General features: G+C 46.5%; 1 protein-coding gene across 2 annotated transcripts in view; it reads right to left on the bottom strand.

The window, feature by feature from the left end:
- LOC146839547 (aldehyde dehydrogenase family 3 member B1-like) overlaps positions 1-21,211 on the bottom strand; it is a 200,428-nt gene that overhangs the window by 43,993 nt on the left and 135,224 nt on the right. The gene's annotated exons all lie outside the window — the stretch shown is intronic.

Genomic DNA, 21,211 nt, shown 5'->3' with positions numbered 1-21,211 from the left:
GGTGGGGGTGGAGTGGTAAGGGTAAGTGGTGTGATGTAGGGGCTTTTCTAGGAGTGGGGGAAGGTGGCCGAGTGGTTATTGATGTGACGTGGAGGCTTTTATAGGAGTGGGGGGGCAGAATGGTTAATGGTGTGACGTGCAACCTTTTCCAGGGGAGCGGGAAGTCAAAGTGGTTAGTAGTGTGACGTGGGGGGCTTTTCTAGGGGTGGGGGGCGGAGTGGTTAGTGGTGTGATGTGGAGGCTTTTCTAGGAAGGGGGGCAGAGTGGTTAGTGGTGTGACGTGGAGGCTTTTCTAGGAGTGGGGGCGGGAGTGGTTAGTGGTGTGACGTGTGGGCTTTTGTGGTGTGGGGAGTGGAGCGGTAAGTGGTGTGACGTAGGGGCTTTTCTAGGAGTGGGGGGGTAGAGTGGTAAGTGGTGTGACGTGGGGGGCTTTCCCATAAGTGGGGGGCGGAGTGGTTAGTTGTGTGACATAGTGGCTTTTCTAGGAAGGGGGGCGGAGTGGTTAGTGGTGTGACGTGCGACCTTTTATGGGGGCAGAGTGGTTAGTGGTGTGGCGTGCGACCTTTTCCAGGAGTGGAGGTGGCATAGGGGTTAGTGGTGTGGTGGTGTGACGTGCGACCTTTTCTAGGAGTTTGGGGGTGGAGTGGTTAGTGGTGTGATGTGGGGGCTTTTCTAGGAGCGGGGGAGGCAGTGATTATTAGGGAGCATTGTGAATGCTCTCATTTACTGGTATTTGGGGCCACAATACAATACCAATGCATTCCACCTGGATAACCAGGGTTCTCCCTTTGCACCAGGGCTGTAGTCAATAATTTCAGAGTGAGGGCAGGGGGCAAATTATATAAAGTATCCTGGTGCTGTTGGGCAGGTGGGTAGTGCTTGGTGGGCATAACCAGGTGGAGAAACAGCAAACAGCACATATTTGACCACTAAGCATTGGTCAAACCATGGTAGACTGGAATGGCTAAGGGACAGGGGGATGTTCATGTTTAATAACATTATTCCAGTGGTGTAAAAATACCACTTACTGTGGGACTCCTCGGGGTCTCCTAAAGCAATGGTCAAAGAATGTACCAGAAGCTACACCAGACACGGGTGCAAACTATTTGAGTTATGGTTCTCCAGACAGAAGCAGCAGTCTCTGAAATGAGAGTTCCTTTTGGAATCTTTCGGATAAATCATTTCATCAGATGCAGACATGCACTCATGAAGAGCCGGTACACAGCAAACAGCAGGGTCCCACGGCTCAGGCTGAGTTCCATCACTTTAGGGGCATTTTATTGTATGGTCTGCAGGACTCATGCTTGCTTCGACTGTCTAAAGCCCACATTTTAACTTTTGTTACATTAATGGTCACATTTCTAATGCACATTTTCAAACTTTGTCAGCAGCCCCCCGGTCCTGCTAATAGATAGTGAGGCCTCCTCGTTGATGTGGTCTTTTTGTGTTACACGCACGGCCTGGCTGCTCTGTTTTATCTACCGGCCGGTGGCAGGTTCACCGTCATCGTAAGGCCATTTTCTATTCGCCAGATCAGGATGGCGGGCGGTGTGCCTGACGGGCGAAACGCCTGTCCCCCACAGGTCCGACAGAGGCAATTGTTACGATTGCCTGTCGGACCCGCCCCGCATCCACAAAATGGTGACGGTGCATAGCAGGCACCGTCTGCCAGATTAGGATGCTGCATACCCACCAGCCTTTCCATTGCAGCTCAACCGCCATGGAAAGGCTGGCGGGGATGTGCTTTAGGGGCCTGTTGCAGGCCCCACCTTGTGCAGGGCCGGATGTATGTGCATTTGTATAGGGGAAATGTATAGGGGCACCTTTGGTGCCCCTATACATTTCTCTGAACCATGTGGTAGGCACCGCATGGTGCCTGCCACGTAGTGCAGGGAAATGCACAACATGCATTTTTTCCATTACGCCGCAATTGAAAACATGCACAATGCGACCCCCCCAGTGGCGGTCACATTGTAATCTCATGTGCGGGTCCGCCGCCTTATTGGCGGCTGGTACCAATCCCCGGGTCGATGGCGGATGTACTGCAGCCTGTCCGCCATCGTAATGAGCCCCCGAGTCCTGGGAATGCACCGTAATTAATACTGATGTCTTAAACGGTAAACAACGTTAACAACGCATGCGAAACAACGCATGGCGTTACAGCGCGGTCGTTACAACGACCGCGTTGTTAGTTTGCATACCGTTACAACGCAAGTCGGAACAACGACTTGCGTTGTAAGGGGCAGAAGGTGTTGGATTTAAAATCCAACACCTTCCCTACTGTCTGCACAGACTGGAGTTGGAATAGTAAATTATACTATTCCAACATCCAGCGCCCCTTACAACGCAAGTCGTTGTTCCGACTTGCGTTGTAACGGTATGCAAACTAACAACGCGGTTGTTGTAATGACCGCGGTCGTTGTAACGACCGCGTTGTAACGCCATGCGTTGTAAACGCATGCGAAATAAGGTGGCATATACGTCTTAAACCATCAGCAGTTCTGCCCACCACAAGAGGGCCTATCTCTACTTTCTAGTGTTCAGCTAAGCTCCCTTACCTTTCTGACCTTCTGTTATATCCATAAACTGATTTCCAGACTTTTTGAAAAATATTCTGAAATTCTCTTTCATTTCAGATCCTCGTTGGGTTTTGTGTAAGCCGGTGTGCTATTCCATACAAAGATATTCCTTGCAAAGACTCCAGAACCCTTGACCTTGCGGTGTACACCTCATGGTGATTTACTTGGCTCCATGACGAATTTTGTTGCAGTCTGTACGCTTTTTCTGCCACAGTCTCTAAACCCTAGAATTCCTAGCTCAATGCTTCGTCTGTTCCCATCCTGCACAAGGATGGTGGAGGAATAAGCACATCTGGCTGAAAGTTGCTAGCTTGATCAGTGCTTAAATTGTAATAAAATAAGTGCCAGGACGTTTGTCAGGAGGTCACTGCATTTTGCACCACTCATTGCCCCCGCCAGCGCTTCCAGTGACAGAACCAACACAACTATCCCATGTCCCTCCTCCCCTTTGCGGCCAAAGTCACCGAAAGACTCGTGAACGCCCAGCTGAATGCCTTCATAGAAGAAAACTCCATCCTGGACGCCTCCCAGTCTGGATTCCACGGCAACCACCAGCTCCGAGACCGCCCTCCTCGCTGCCACTGACGACATCCGCATACTACTCGACCAGGGACACACCACACCCCTCATCCTTATAGACCTCTCCGTAGCCTTCAACACCGTCTCTCGTCGCACTCTCGCAGCCCGACTGCACTACACAGGAATTCGAGGAGACGCCCATGACTGGATCCAATCCTTCCTCTCCGGCAGAACCCAGAGGATCCGACTCCCTCCCTTCCTCTCCAAACCCACGGAAATCAACTGCAGAGTACTCCAGGGATCATCACTCAGCCCCATGCTTTTCAACATCTACATGGCCCCCCTCGCCGCCATCGTCAGACAGCATGGGCTCAGCATCGTATCCTACGCCGACGACACCCAGTTCATCCTCTCTCTCACAAAAAACCCCGAAGACACCAGACTCTGTTTCCAGGAAGGTATGAAGAACGTGGCAGCCTGGATGAAGGACAGCTGCCTAAAGCTAAACTCAGAGATGACCGAGGTCCTCATCCTCGGACCCTGCACCTCCGCCTGGGACAACACCTGGTGGCCCTCCACCCTCGGGAGCACACCCACCCCTACAGACCACGCCCGGAACCTCGGCATCATCCTCGACTCCTACCTCTCCATGAACCGTCAGATCAATGCTGTCGCCTCCACTAGTTTCAACTCCCTCCACATCCTCCGTAAGACTTTCAAGTGGATCCCCCCAGACTGCAGAAGGACTGTCACCCATGCACTCATCACTAGCTGACTGGACTAGGCAACGCCCTCTACGCCGGAATCAACAAGTCTCTCCTGCACAGGTTCCAGACCATCCAGAGCGCTGCAGCCAGACTCATCCTCGGGACACCGTGCCATGAGCACATGACCCATCACCTACGAGGCCTCCACTGGCTCCCCGTCGAGAAGAGGGTTACCTTCAAACTCCTCACTCACACCTACAAATCTCTCCACAACATCGGATCCAAATACCTCAACGAGAGAGTATCCTTCCGCGCACCCAAGAGGAGCCTCCGCTCCGCTGACCTCACCCTGGCAAAGGTCCCCCGTATCCGCCGAAACAGAACCGGCGGGAGAGCTTTTCCCTACATCGCGGGCAAAACCTGGAACGAACTCCCTGTGAACATCAGACACTCCCAGATCCTGCACAGGTTCAGGAAGGACCTCAAGACCTGGCTCTTCGACTGATCCAGAGCCGCCCCCCATCCCCCCAGCGCCTTGACACCCTCACAGGTGAGTAGCGTGCTTTACAAACCCCTGATTGATTGATTGATTGAACTACTAACCATCACGCTCCTACAAGTGTTACAATTCAGACAATTTCAGGCCACTAAAGCTATATGAATGGCTTGGACGGCAGGTACTAGTTGATTTTAATAGATATTGGATTAATAAACAACTGCTGTTCTGCTAATCCCTAAATTACACAAACAGCGCCACCATGTGGCAGCTGTCATCAGTGCCTGTGTTGACAATTAAGTGCTGGTGTTGAGCACAGGAAACTACCGGCTCAAATTAAGCACTGAGGTGGATCATACATGTGAGAATTAGTGAGATCTTTTAACCCTCTATTTCTTTAGTCCAGTGTTGGTCAGTGTAGTAATCTTCCTGTTTGACCTGATTTTATGGTTCAAGAATTTAAAATTCCAAAGCTAAAACATAATCCCTGTGGCTTCTACCAGCCCTGTCCTATGCCGTGTCCCGGTTTCTTGAACTACCACTACTGAGTGCAACGTACCACGCCAGGTATGCTTTATACCAGCTGCGACTAGTGGTACAGAAAGGTTCTACTCTCCCGGCATTTTATGGTCGACATTATAGTAATCATGTTAGTGACACTTAATATTCTACGTGCTTTGAGGTTACATAGGATAGTTCTACATAGGATAGTTCCCCTTGGATCCTAGGTTGTTTCAAATATTTCCTATTTTTGTTGCCTTCTCCATCATGCTTCACACCTCGTTGTTATGTGTGTTACCGCGGCACCTCATGCTCTGCTGGTATCACTGCCACGCTTGCTGCTGTTTCTTTTAACATTTACTCATTCTTTGGTCTAACGTTGATTGCAAATTTTGCACACTTTTGAGCTTCACTGCACTAATTGGCATCCTTCCAAGATTGTTTTTTGTATTTCACAGGGAATTACCTAGGTTGCCTACCATCATGTCTCCTGATCAAGTTTAATACGGTAACCTATTATATCTTCAAATATTACAGATGTGTTGCTGTCGCATTACTTTGTTTTTACATCTAATAGATGTTCCCGCTCAAACAGTTTGAGGCCACATAGGACGTGTGGGTTTCACATTCAAACTGCTGTTACTTACCTCCTCATTGTTGCCTAACATGTGGTCACTCCATTATGGGATTTGTGGTAGAAGGTTTCTGCCTCTTGATTGTGAAGCTGAACTTCCACTATTGCAGTAGCTACTCTCTTACAAGCCCCCGCCTTCCTCCTTCTTTTCCTTCTTCCTTAGTTCCAGTTTCCATAACAGCTTCTTTACTTCCCAGTTCCAGAGTCTAATTAGTTTCTTTCTACCGAGTCTCATCTGTGTTTTACCTTCTTTCCCATGAAGCATTCTTCCTTTCTTGCTCCTTATATTTTGTGGCTACAAATTGTGTTCCAGGCCTCCTAGCTCCTACTGCTCTCCGTGCTCTTGTGTGATTGGCAGGATTTTTGGGAAGAGCTGACAGCATAAGTAGTGTTACTCATTGGCTGAGTATTGTCTTTATATTACCTTTTATAACATCACCGTAGGTACCAGCTCTACAGACCTTACCATCGCATGTTATCCTACACATGGCTACACGTGAACATTCTGCAGTCATGTTGTAACAGCAGTTGTGGGTGAGGAACTTAAGGGGCATCATTCTTACCGTGTGAAGCTCTTGAGTGCTTTTCTACTATTGATCATGATAACTCTACGTCATGCATGCCATGGGTGTTTGTTATTCTGAATTCTGAATTGTGTCTTGACTGCCTGTTCTTTCTGAGCTTAAGACTTTCTTAGCTCCCTTGGATTCCTTTTCTCCTCTGACTTCCTTTGTGATCTTGGGCAGTTCTGTTAAAAATATTCTCTTCACTTTGTCTATCCTACCTCCAGTTCTTGGAAGATCCCTAACAATATAAGTACTAGCCCCGTGCTTTATTTAATTTAATTCAGCCAGCAGCTGCCTCTTAGGGTACAACATTCCACAACAATGAGTGGCATCTGATTATCAACACATACTCATTCAAATAAGATATTGTGCAATAGTACTAGGCTGTTAAATAACAGAATAATAATAAAACAGTGCCCAAAGGTGCAGCTACAGATAAAACAGCACCAGCAATCCAGGGAAAATGCAATACACAAGACGCAATCTCCCTCTCTTTTTCTCCCAAAAATACTGCTATAGCCAAGGTACAAGTTGATCTGTTCTGACCCATTATGCACAAGGCAGCCGGCTGGCAAAATCCCACCAGCATGGCTGATACACAATACACAAACGTACGAGTGGAAATTTCCACCTCCAATCCCCTATCTTTTCTATGGGGAGAGCATCACACAAGTAACTTTACTACTTCTTGGTAAATGTGGAAGGGACATGGGCGAGGGCTGGAAGATGGGTCACACTTCCTGCTAAATGGGAGGGGTCTAGGGAGGAGTAAGGAGGCGCTTGGAGAGGGCTAAATAAGGGTTTTAGAAGGGGAAGACACCCACCCATAAAAGATTAAGCCCATCGTTATTCACAAGCAGCAGGTTACTATAGCCAATAAGGATCCAAAGCAGTAGTAAATGTACTCCAGCTCAGGCCTAGAGTAAGTCCAGCACCACACACAGCCAACCACTGGTACTGCAACACCCTCCCACTGAAAATACAACCCTATAAGAAATAATGTCAACATAAATTTATTTATTCCGACTTAAAAATATATATATATATACATATATATACAGTTGATTTAATGTTAAACAAATCTATATATATAAAAAATATATATTTTATGATTAAATATTTTGATATATTTTTTTTAAACTCTTTTTATTAGTTATTAGTTTAGTCAGCAGTTCGCCCCTACAGGAGCAATACAAAGTATCACATTAATAAAATGCATATACATATGCTTTTCTACCAATGAGCAATACAATAAAAACAATAACAGCAACATAAAATGGTACAGTCACTATGCAGTTACCGCATCATCAGTGATATAATACTAGGAAAGCAGTCCTGCTTCTCTCTCTAGCCCGTCTTCACCCAGCTGGCACGTCCCGCCACATGCAGCCAGTCATACCCCTTCTCCATTCACACATCTTGAGAGACACCCTAGGTTTCTTCTCCTCATTACCCGCACTCACTGTGCTTCCGCATCGACCACTGTCCTCATTTCAGTGTACACCACATCACTATATGCTTTTCCACTGTACGCCACCCCACTATACGCCATTCCACTATATGCCACTGTATGCTATATAGTGTATACCACTCCATTCTACGCTACCCCAAGCCATTTCAATCTATGTCACCACACTCTACGCTACTACACGCTAAGCTATTCCCCTATACGACACTTCATTCTACTTCACATTAGTCCACTATATGCCACTCCACTCTACGTTACTACACTACACTGTACACCTGTAAACTCCACATTATTCCACTGTACACCACTCCACTGTATCCTACTCCACAGTATGCCACTCAACTCTACAAAATTCTACTCTACACCACTCCACAGTATGCGATTACAATAATTACATTGTACGCCACTACAGTCTACCCCAGTCCACTTCATGGTATTCCACTCTACAACATTCCATTTTTTATGCCACTCTACTGTTTGCCACTCCAGTCCATGCTATTCCACTGTACGCCACTACACTGTACCTCACTCCACTCTACGCCACTCCACTGTGCCCCATTGCAGTGTATGCTATTCCGCTGTACGCCACTGCACTCTACTATGTTTAATTGTACACCTGTATATTGCATCTAACTCCACTCTACAGCAAACCACACTATGGCAGTCCAACTCTATGCCGCTCCAATCTACACTATTCCACTGTACACCAGCCCACTCTACCACACTCCACTCTATGCCACTGCACTGTACGCCACTGCACTGTACACCACTCCACTGAACGCTATTGCAATGTATGCCGCTCCACTGTATGACACTCCCATCTGGGCCACTCCACTCTGTGTCACTAGCCAGTATGCCAGTGTACTATACAATATTCCACTGTAAGCAGCTCCACTCACAACTCTCTATTCTTTGCTAGCCTCCTCTATGCCACTCCACTCTACCCCACTCCAATTCCGTCACTATACTGTACGTAATTCCTTTGTACCCCACTCTAATGTATGCCACTCCACTCACTGTACTCTATTTCAGTGTATGCTAGTCTACTGTACGCTATTCCACTGCCACTCCACTCTATGCCAGTCCCCTGTATGCCATGTAATTGTACAACACTATTCCACTATCCGCCTCTCCACTCCACCCGACTCCATTCTACGCCATTCCACTTTATGCTATTCCACTTTACTCCACTCTACACCACTCCACTGTATGCTGCTCCAGTCTACGACACTCCACTCTACATTACTACAGTCTACACCAATCTACTCGATGCTTTTCTACTGTCTGCAACTCCAGTCTACGCTGCTGCAATCTAAGCTATTTCACTCTACCCTACTCTATTGTATGTAACTCCAGTGTATGCTTCTATGGTGTCCGCCACTTGACTGTACGCTACTCCCTCTATGTTATTCCACTCTACAGCAGTTCACTGTACACTACTCCAATCTATTCTATTCCACTGTATGCCACTCCCTTCTACGCAACTCCACTATGCACTATTCTACTTTATGAGAGTCTACTATACGATAATCCGCTGTAGCCAACTCCACTGTGCGCCATTCCAGTCAAGGACTCTCCACTATATGCAACTCCACTGTACGCTACTTCACTGTATGCCATTCCACTGGACGCAGCACCACTCTACACTATTCCACTTTATGCCTCTCCATCGTATGCCACTTCAAACGACGCCATTGTATGCCACCACATTCTACAAGGCTATATGCGCCTCCACTGTAGCACACTGTACCATAATGTAGTCTACTCCAGCTCACTCCACTGTACAACATTGCACTCCACTCTGACACTACACTGTACTCCACTCTTCGACAGTTTCACACACTCTGCAACACAGCATACCACTCCACTTTACCTCATGCCACTCCACTCTGTAGCACGTTTCTTCACTGTATGCAACACCACTACAGTGTAGTGCACTCGAGCGAGACGCCACTCTTCTAGATGACACTTTAGTCCACTCTAGGCTACTCCACTCAACTACACTGTACGACAGTTTAGGCATCTTGACGCAACTTCAATGTACACCGCTTCACTCTACCATATTTACCGTACTCTATAAAACTGCACTCTTCAACACTCTACTACAACACTCTATGCTACTGTACTATACTGAATGCCCCATTCCACAACACTCTACTCAACTCTATGTCACTCGACAACACTCCACTCTGCTTGACTCAAAAAACAACAAAATTAATTGAAAAAATTGTTGCGATCCCACCGGACTCACGTGGGATTGTAAAAAAAAAAGCCAGGGCCGCTTTGTTTTATTAATGGGGGGGAGCCTTCCCCTAGCCTTTATGCCTCACATTCCTCTGAGCTATCTTGTACTTAGTTTCAGGCCTCTAATGCCATACTAATCTATAGAGCAATTTGTGCAAAAAAAAGCTTGGATGATGTGATGTCATCAATTATATCATTTGAGATGTCATCAGTGATGTCATAAATTATGTCATGAGTGATGTAATATGTGAGGTCATAAGCAATGCATAGGAGAGGTCCACGTTATAGTTAGCTCTGCTGACTTTGACTATTGAATTTCTGTCTTTTTAGTTTAAAACATTAATGTTGACATACTCACCTAACTATAACATTACTTTAACCATTTTTTTTAGATTAAAATAAAATATAAAAAAATATATATACCCACACAATATATATATATATATATATATATATATATATATATATATATATATATATATATATATATATATATATATATATATCTGGCTAGTGGTACGCCCTCTCGTTCAGGAGCTACGCGGGAAGCCTGCAACCTTTGGTGTTGTGCATGATGCTGCAACGCGTCCTCCCCTGCTGTTGTTAATTGCCACTAGGTGTTACTTTGGACTGAGGAGAGAGGAGGCAATATTAATTGCCTGAGAAGGGGACAAACAAGTGGCTTTAACCAACCCAGGCACCGGCGGCGGTGTGGGGGTCATCAGCCAACATGTTTTGGGGCATCACCTGGTGCTTTGGATTGCCCAATTACTTAATGGATGTCCACGACATGACTCCAAATACCAGCATCCCGTTGGTTAGGACTGAGGTGCGCAAGGTGCCTTTTCACTTTAAGGTGGAGGAGGGGCAAGTAATCACCACACTGTAAGTGGTTACAACAGCACCTATATTCCAGCTGACCCCCAGGGACAATGAGGAGACATTGGAACGAGGCACTGAGGAAAGCTACACAAGCTGAAACGCGTCTGCCAAAGCGTTTCATGGACCTTTCATCCACGCGCAGAAAATATAAATAAAGCTGCCTGTTTTGAACCCCGGAGCTGTGCCACACTCTTTCCTACCTGTGAGGGAGCTTGATATATATATATATATATATATTCACTGAAAAAACCATAGATTTCACACACGTTATAGTTACGAATTAGCATTTAAAAAACCTTGCAAATTCACTTAAAAAACCATAGGTTTCACACATGTTATAGTTAGCTGGACATTTCACTCGTAAAAAAACAATGAAATTCCCCCGTTATAGTTAGTGCAGGCAACTATAACTCACGCGACCGCAATCCTCTGCTGATGACGTCAGATATTACATCACTGTATTTAGACACTTATTTACCCATGTCTTTTTCCATTAATCTTTAGCTATACATATATTACAAATATTTATTTTTCAGAAAGACACATATGTCATCAGTGATGTAATATCTGACGTCATCAGCAGAGGATTGCGGTCGCGTGAGTTATAGTTGCCTGCACTAACTATAACGGGGAATTTCATTGGTTTTTTACGAGTGAAATGTCCAGCTAACTATAACATGTGTGAAACCTATGGTTTCTTAAGTGAATTTGCAAGGTTTTTTAAATGCTAATTCGTAACTATAACGTGTGTGAAACCTATGGTTTCTTCAGTGAATTTCAAAGGTTTTTTAAATGCTAATTTATGTATGTATTTTTTATTTTTTTTATGGGAGTTTTTAGCGTGCGCGCACGGTGCGCGAACCTTGCTTAATTTTCCGTTAAAAATGTTAAAAAAAATGTTTACGTGTGTTTTTTCAGCGTGCGCGCACAGTGCGCGCACTCCGCGATTTTTCCTTCTGGGACCCCCTGACAAAGGCTAGGGGGTCAGGAACTGTCCACCCTGCCCCCTTTTCACGTTCTCCACCTTTGTTTTTCACCCCGTCAGACTGCGACAGACAAAATGGCGGCCGACACTTCCTGGTTTCGACCGATTCGAATGTTTACCGACATCTAACAACCAATCAGAATTGCGCTCACACATGGCAGGGTGCGCGCACCGTGCGCGCACGGTGCGCGCGTATAGATATTTATATGCTTTTAAATGCTATTTTCTCAGGAAATACTGAACAGATTTACACGAGACCTTCAAAAGGCACTTCCTTGACCTTATGGCTACCTCTCTGCCAAATTTCACGTAATTCTGTACCTTTGACTAAAGGTCCTATGGAAAAATGCATGGGGAAAACGCGTTTTGGGACCCCCCCTTTTTCTCGGATCCCGCTTGACGAATCACCCCAAGACTTTCAGGGTAGGAGCTGAACGGAGCGCCCCATTTGTTTTGAAAATGTCGCGAGAATTCGTCAACCGGGCGCCAAAGTTATTCAAAATAGAATTTTGAGATTTCCTATGGAAACTAGGTTGTAACTATAACTATCTACTGGCGACCGCCAGTAGATAATATATATATATATATATTTTGTGAAATCGGAAGGAGTTGGCTAACCCTAGACCAAAAACCTGTGGTGAATGAGTCACACCTGCAGGCACCAGGGAAACATGAGAGCTCTAGAAAATGCATTTGCTTGGCAAACACCTGAGACCACATTCCTGCCTAACCTGGAGACGGGTAGTGCCACCCTGGCACACACCTCTTGTCTCTCTTGTGTTGTATTAGTAAGAGGCACAATATTTCTTCACTGTTTCTTCAGAAATATCGCCACTCCCTGATAACTGTGCCTCAGTAAATCTGACCTGTGCCAAGAGATACGATTAAAGGGTCAAGAAGGCTGCCACACAGAGTTGTTGACACACCGCTGGCCTTTTCCTGAGAAGCAGTCCTCTGTACCCTGGATTCCACTGAAGCTGTGTGCAGCAGAGCTCTCATAGCTGCCCCAGGTCCTGGCATGGGGTCATATGCTGGTGCCACACAATAGGGTGGGGGTGGTGGGCGGGGCCTTGGACTCCTTCCTCAGCAGTCTCTGATCAGCAGCATGTGAAGCAAGCACTGAGAAGGAAGCCTTTGTTTGCATCGTCGTCAGGAAAGTATTTTACTTCCTCTGAGCCCCACAAACTCTAAATGATTAATCAACAATTGTAATAAAGTTCAAGGGAGGGAGAAAGAGGTTAGGTTCACTGTGGACTCAGCCTCCTTTTTAACTCGAGAAAAAAACAAAGAAAGTCCACTTGTACATCAAGAATTGACTATCCTTCCAGTAGTTGCTTCTTGTTTGGCAAGGAAAACGATGAGTTATCTTAAAATAACCCTCACCCACCAAAAGTTCCCTTGGTGGCATGCATCATCATCGGGTTCTTCCCGCCCCGCTGCGGGACGCGGCGTGCTACGACCGACAGAGAATTGAGAGCTCTTTTGTGAAGTGATTACTATGTATTATTGTGAGATTGAAAGGGTCAAGGAAATTTGTGAGTTAAAAAATACCTGGCAACATGGAACCTAGACTTTATCACTTCCTGTGGCTGGTATTGTTAAAAAAGAGGGGAGGAGAAATGTACACTATAACGAGTGGTTTTCTCCCTGGTCTATGTGTTTCGAGCCTTCCCCTGGGCTTTCTTCAGGACCAAAGGGATTGATGCCTTTGACCACTCCTTAATAACCTATTTGGTCTCCCTGAAACCTATCAAGGTGGAATGTGCATTTAGACATGCATATATAGAATACCTAATCGGTATATTCCTTCGGAGCCACGGGTAGGCGTGTAAGAGTGAGGGTGCAGCTTTGACGACTGTGTGACTACAAGCGCTCCTCCCCTCCCGAAAAAAGCTCATGGGGCCTTAGTTAGGCAGCCAACATATTGCTTAGGAGGAATATACGGATTAGGTATTTTATTTTGTATTATATCTTATACTGTATTGTGTGTTTTCATTATTCCGATTGCATCTGTTCTGTTAACGCGCCGGCGCACAACCCCCTCCCGGATCGCAGCTTGTTGTTTTTCTGTTCCTTCCTGAGCATTGTTATATTTTTAGGTTTGCGTACTGAGCGGTCTTCAGGACTGCGCCGTATTCCTTCGCCCATTGGGTGCCCGTGCGAATACATGTTATATATTTTTTTTCTGCCACTGTTAAAAAGTGAACTTCAAGAACAAACCTTCAAATAACAGCTTAGTGGATTATGGAATCCGATCCGGACGTATGTCTGTTCCAAAAGGGCGGCCACAGCAGAAGGAGAAGAACAAATGCCCATCCTCCATCTTCAGCAGGGCCTCCTCCTCTGTTGGTCATCTCCAGCAGTGCCTCCTCCTCTGTTGGTCATCTTCAGCAGTGCCTCCTCCTCTGTTGGTCATCTCCAGCAGGTCCTCCTCCTCTGTTGGTCATCTTCAGCAGTGCCTCCTCCTCTGTTGGTCATCTCCAGCAGAGCCTCCTCCTCTGTTGGTCATCTCCAGCAGGGCCTCCTCCACTGTTGGTCATCTCCAGCAGTGCTTCCTCCTCTGTTGGTCATCTCCAGCAGTGCTTCCTCCTCTGTTGGTCATCTCCAGCAGTGCCTCCTCCTCTGTTGGTCATCTTCAGCAGTGCCTCCTCCTCTGTTGGTCATCTTCAGCAGTGCCTCCTCCTCTGTTGGTCATCTTCAGCAGTGCCTCCTCCTCTGTTGGTCATCTTCAGCAGTGCCTTCTGTTGGTCATCTTCAGCTGTGCCTCCTCCTCTGTTGGTCATCTCCAGCAGGGCCTCCTCCTCTGTTGGTCATCTTCAGCAGTGCCTCCTCCTCTGTTGGTCATCTCCAGCAGTGCCTCCTCCTCTGTTGGTCATCTCCAGCAGTGCCTCCTCCTCTGTTGGTCATCTCCAGCAGTGCCTCCTCCTCTGTTGGTCATCTCCAGCAGGGCCTCCTCCTCTGTTGGTCATCTCCAGCAGTGCCTCCTCCTCTGTTGGTCATCTTCAGCAGTGCCTCCTCCTCTGTTGGTCATCTTCAGCAGTGCCTCCTCCTCTGTTGGTCATCTCCAGCAGTGCCTCCTCCTCTGTTGGTCATCTTCAGCAGTGCCTCCTCCTCTGTTGGTCATCTCCAGCAGGGCCTCCTCCTCTGTTGGTCATCTTCAGCAGTGCCTCCTCCTCTGTTGGTCATCTTCAGCAGTGCCTTCTGTTGGTCATCTTCAGCTGTGCCTCCTCCTCTGTTGGTCATCTCCAGCAGTGCCTCCTCCTCTGTTGGTCATCTTCAGCAGTGCCTCCTCCTCTGTTGGTCATCTTCAGCAGTGCCTCCTCCAATCTTGGTCATCTCCAGCAGTGCCTCCTCCTCTGTTGGTCATCTTCAGCAGTGCCCCCCCCTCTGTTGGTCATCTCCAGCAGGGCCTCCTCCTCTGTTGGTCATCTTCAGCAGTGCCTCCTCCTCTGTTGGTCATCTCCAGCAGTGCCTCCTCCTCTGTTGGTCATCTTCAGCAGTGCCTCCTCCTCTGTTGGTCATCTTCAGCAGTGCCTCCTCCTCTGTTGGTCATCTTCAGCAGTGCCTTCTGTTGGTCATCTTCAGCAGTGCCTCCTCCTCTGTTGGTCATCTCCAGCAGTGCCTCCTCCTCTGTTGGTCATCTCCAGCAGGGCCTCCTCCTCTGTTGGTCATCTTCAGCAGTGCCTCCTCCTCTGTTGGTCATCTCCAGCAGTGCCTCCTCCTCTGTTGGTCATCTTCAGCAGTGCCTCCTCCTCTGTTGGTCATCTCCAGCAGGGCCTCCTCCTCTGTTGGTCATCTTCAGCAGTGCCTCCTCCTCTGTTGGTCATCTTCAGCAGTGCCTTCTGTTGGTCATCTTCAGCTGTGCCTCCTCCTCTGTTGGTCATCTCCAGCAGTGCCTCCTCCTCTGTTGGTCATCTTCAGCAGTGCCTCCTCCTCTGTTGGTCATCTTCAGCAGTGCCTCCTCCAATGTTGGTCATCTCCAGCAGTGCCTCCTCCTCTGTTGGTCATCTTCAGCAGTGCCTCCTCCTCTGTTGGTCATCTCCAGCAGGGCCTCCTCCTCTGTTGGTCATCTTCAGCAGTGCCTCCTCCTCTGCTGGTCATCTCCAGCAGTGCCTCCTCCTCTGTTGGTCATCTTCAGCAGTGCCTCCTCCTCTGTTGGTCATCTTCAGCAGTGCCTCCTCCTCTGTTGGTCATCTTCAGCAGTGCCTCCTCCTCTGTTGGTCATCTCCAGCAGTGCCTCCTCCTCTGTTGGTCATCTCCAGCAGTGCCTCCTCCTCTGTTGGTCATCTCCAGCAGTGCCTCCTCCTCTGTTGGTCATCTCCAGCAGTGCCTCCTCCTCTGTTGGTCATCTCCAGCAGTGCCTCCTCCTCTGTTGGTCATCTCCAGCAGTGCCTCCTCCTCTGTTGGTCCTCTTCAGCAGTGCCTCCTCCTCTGTTGGTCATCTCCAGCAGTGCCTCCTCCTCTGTTGGTCATGTTCAGCAGCGCCTCCTCCTCTGTTGGTCATGTTCAGCAGTGCCTCCTCCTCTGTTGGTCATCTTCAGCAGTGCCTCCTCCTCTGTTGGTCATCTCCAGCAGTGCCTCCTCCTCTGTTGGTCATCTTCAGCAGTGCCTCCTCCTCTGTTGGTGTGCACCATCCGCCTCCCACTACGAGATCTGCCCACTTGTGTAATGGGCATCACGTGCAGGGTGAATGGTGAGGTTTTTATTTTATACCCGGTCCCTTCCTTCGGTGTCCCTTTGTTGCCCTTTTCTTTTGTTTTAAGTATTCCTTCTGCAGTCCAGGGAGACTGGCAGAAGGGCAGTAACTTGGCCGAAGTGTTTGTTAACTAAAGTACAGGTTGGCATTTCCTCACCTCAAGTATTCACTTCCATGAAAGCTGTCCCTGACACCTTCACAAGTGCCCAGGCACCCTTTGTTCTGAAAGCAACCTCCAGGAAGGGCGCACAGCAACAAGACAGTTTCTATACTTGTGCAATTAATTCCGTCTTTGTGCAGCTGGAATTTAGTTCAAATGTTTTATGCAGATTTCTCAGTCATATATTCCAAATCCCATGAGCTCCCCCAGTAAGTCTGGTTAGCAGTGTCCGGCAGCACAGAGCAGTCCAGGAGACAAGAAGCCAACAGTTAGACCGCAAAGTCCGTGTGTACTATACACACCGCACAAAAAAGGCACTCTTAGTAATATCTCACCCGCATGCCCCGCACTGTTAATGGGCATCAGTTCCATACCTCAGCAGCAAATGAGGTAGATACAACCTACACTACTAAAACTGGATGTGTAGACAAAAAACAGGTAAGCAGCTCCAATCAAACGAAATTCTCTCTCTCTTGTGTGGACATCATTACAAGTGTACACAGCCAAGGTGTCTCAATGCAGCTGCAAGACATGATACTATGCCAATAACATATCATACTAAAACACAAAAATACAACATACATACGATACTTGGGGAAAATACTATAAATGCACAGCCAACCCAATGCTCCATTCAAACGCATTCAAAAAAGAAGTAAAAACACTACGAATGAACAAACTCACCTCCTAAGTCTAATTCTAGGCTGACACCGAGTCACCTGTAAGAGCCGCATATCATTGCCTTCCTCCGGTGGAATGAATGAGATTATTATATGCATGATTATTACCACTGCCTCTTAATGCTCAATAACTGTATTTAGTGTAAAGCTTAGTTGGCCGCGGATCTACTATATTATCCGTATTCTTCATACCCATGGTGAATCAAAGGAGTATATTATCTGTATGTTTATTAGCACATCCACCTAATGCTCAATAACCATTTATTGTGCAATGTCCTGCTGATTCCGGGTCACCTATGTTTGTTACCTATATATTATATTTCTCTTTTTTACGTATTGACACATATCAAACGCTTGTATACTACATCATCCGCTTCTGTTTATACTGTATACTGCAAAGCGCTCTGATACCCTTGTGGGTCACGTTCGCGCTATATAAAACTTTATAAACAAATAAAATGCTGAAAGTCTATCAGGACACTGGGCTGTAGTACCAGAAGACACCACAGACCCACACACATCCGTTAAAGTACAAACAAACATTTACAATGCAATAGGTCTCACAATCACATTATTTTGAGCTATTGACATTGTTATTTACAATACCAAAAGCAACACCTATTGCATTGCATAGCGCGGTGTCCGTGAAGACGGTGCCGCGCTTATTAAAGTAAAAAAAAAAAAGTGTGTTGGGGGGCGGAGCCCTATGGTGACTCACTGGAGAGCGCTTAGAGTGCGGCGCCCAGCTCGGCAGTGCCAATGCTGCCCTGCCAGCGGCTCCCCGCACTTTCTCCGGGGCTAATCTTATCATTTCTATAAGGCATTTGCAATCACTTGTGTTTGCAAAATAAAAAAATGATCTCTGGTTTCCCCCATTTGTGGAAGATGTCTTCCATATGCAATGCAATAGGTCTCGCATTTACACGAGTTAGATAAATGGCCATTTTAGACTGCGAAAACAGAGGCGACTGGTCCACTTTTTAAGTTGTAGATGTAGACTTATTAATGGAGATTCTTTAATAGTAAATGGCAAACTATTTATTGCACATTATTTCCAAAGAATAAATGTCTTTATAAAAAAAGCTTGTGTGTTTATTCATGTTTTTAAAAAAGGAGTTGCATTGTTTTCCTTGGCTGGTGTTTTTTTAATGGTTGATACGTTTTTCAAAACATTAATTTCGATTTTAATTACTTTCTTCATACCGCTCAGGCGATTCCAAACAAAATAATGGAGACTGTTTTATTTTACATTTTATTAATATAAATAAAGACTCAATATTACACATTATCTACCACGTTAAAAAGAGCGTGCTTACATCTCAGGCAGATTTTGTTTAATTTCAAACTGGATTAAACGTGTGTTAATGTTAAAATTGCAAAACACGGAGGATCCATAGAAATGGATGCATTGGAGTTTCAATATATTCGGCGTAAGAGAGTCGCTTTGCTGGGTAAATTGGCTACTCACTATTTTTGGGCTGGCATCCTGTCTTTTCACAGTTGAGGTGAGCGAGTATTTGCTTGGTTTTGGATGAAACTCATACAAGAGGAATCGGTATTTCTTTTTAAACTTCAGAGTTCCACTCTGCCAACAGAACACAGCGAAAGACAACTCCGGCAATATTTTTAAAATACTCTTTAAATCCCTACAGTGGTGTGCGCAGCTGTTAGATCGTGGGAGTAGTTTTCCAAATTCCAAAAGACTTAAAGTAATATGCTCTTTGATATTCGACAGCGCTTCTTGCCCCTGTCTCCTCTCTTCAGAAAAATAATTGTTTCTTCCTCCTGGAAAGGTAACAATATCTAAAAGAAAAGACGAGAACGTGTTTGAAACCTTTGCCAAAAATAATATGAAATCAGTGAAAGGCTGAGGCGAATGAGGCGGGAAGCCGCTCGGCTGAGGCGTTTCGTCTGTGCGAAGAAATGAAACAGGAGGTTTAGGGGGGCCAGGTCTTGCCGCTTCAGATCCCAATACATTGACTGCTTTTGGGAGGCGAGCTGTGGAACTCCGAGCTTCGTCCACGTGTCCTCTTAGCGCAGCTCTCGCCCAACTTGTAATTTTAAACTGAAAACTCATATATCAAAGGAGGTTATGAATGAAAATGGGTCAGGCGAGGAATCTGCGGTGGTGACACAACGAAATACATCATATTACGTCTCTGCTAAGTCCCAGCCTGTTCTCAGGCCCTTGGCAGACATTTGGGAGACGTTCAAGCCGATGTCCTGAGCGTGCTGAGAGACAGCGCCGTGGACACCCTGGGGGCGGTGGAGCAGAGGGAGCGAGCGAGGCGCCCTGACAAATCACTTCAAAATGGCGCAGGAGGTGAACGGCAACAGCAGCCATGATGGGCTCCTTTCTGCTTCTACAAGCTCCCCTGGAGACGAAGAGTAAGGGGCTGCTAGTCCCCACCACTGAGACCTCAAAGCACGCAATAAAATAACAATTATTATCCTTTTCGGCCCACAGAAATTCATGCAGCACATGTTTTCTACGTGAGCGCAGAATTAAACAATTCTGCACGATTTATTTTCAAGCTACTTTTTTAGTGCGCTCAACAATGCGACACATGTGGCAAGCTATTGATCTGTGCTCCGCCCGTTAGGTCCGTGGACGGCTCGCCTCGTAGTACATGAACCGGGCCACAAAAACTGGTTTGCTAAAACAAGTCGTTGCTACTTCTGTCGATTGGCGGATTTCAGCACTGTTTACAGAGACACACTGCGTTTTCCCGTGGCCCGCGCAGTTGCACAGCCAGAATACAAGCTCTTTACGTGGAATAAATGTGGAAAAGCAGCCGAGGCGATACCATGAGTGTAATGAGTCACGTTTATGTAAATGCACCTTGTGTAGAAGGTCGCATCCCGAGGTGTAATTAGAAACAGATGGCCCCCTAAAGCTCGCTCTGTGAAATGAAACAAGAGATGAACTAATTAGAAACAGATGGCCCCTCTGAAGATAAAAAAATGCTTCACGACAGCCGTGAATCAGACAATCAAGTCCAGATGGGCCGGACGAAAAGGGGAAATGGTGGCAATCAAAAAGGCTAAGTTCCATTCAGAGGTCAGCGTTTTACATAAACGATGATGCCAGCCAATGAAATTGAGGGGCGGGGCTTCAAGTCCCCTTCTGAAATCTCCTCATCCACAATATGTCTCGCAGAGCGAGCAGCATAAGCGCGCTGCAACTCTAGGCGAGACCTAAAAATGCACCATGACACAGTCTAAGTAGCAACAGAGACCTATAGCTTTACTTACAAGGCTCTCTACCCACTAACAACAGCAATTAGCTGCCTCGCCAAAAACAAAGGCACCAGGGCTGCTAGGTAACCCTGCTGGAAGGAAGTCCCACACAACCATAGAATAACAACAGGACACACTGTATGAGTGAAATACATACAAATATCACCTGAACGTCACCCCCACCTCTGTATACTGTTTCTTTTTGCTTTGCTCGATAAAAAAATTGGCGCTCTTATATGTACCTGTTTAAAGTTCATTGTACCGCTCAATAGTATAAGTCGCAATCAGTTTATGGGCAGATCTTCATTTTAATAGCCACAAGATATCTTCGGGGTTTTTTAACGCCGCCATCGCTACAAACGTTTGGCTTGCATGGTTGGTTGAAGTAGTTTTGAGCTTGGTTTATAGTTTAGTCAGTGTAGTCAGCTTGCATGACTATACGGTTCATATTGGATGTGTCTCTAACGGATGTTGGGCGTCGGAGGCTGTGCAACGAGGGTCTTGTATAATGAGCAGTATCGCCTCCAATAGATTGCAAGGATGCACATTCGTAAGCAGACTACTTGTACATTTGGGGTCGTAGCTGCACTCTGCGTTTGCCTTTCATCCTTATGAGGACATTAATGTGAATGTGCAGTTTAATATACAGTACTACCATGGTCTCTGTAAAGAAACCAATCCACAGCAATACCATGCCACATAATTACACTCCATAACACACAATCCCACTACACATTATTCAACTCAATACCACAACATTACTATCCATATAATTGCACAGGACACCATGCCACATAATTCCACTTCACCAATCCACTCCACACCACGCAATTCCACGCCACACTATTCCACAA

This window comes from Triturus cristatus, chromosome 4_1, assembly GCF_964204655.1.
Source record: "Triturus cristatus chromosome 4_1, aTriCri1.1, whole genome shotgun sequence".
NCBI lineage: Eukaryota > Metazoa > Chordata > Amphibia > Caudata > Salamandridae > Triturus > Triturus cristatus.
Note: the sequence above shows the minus strand (reverse complement) of the source record. Positions and strands in the feature narration are given on the sequence as shown.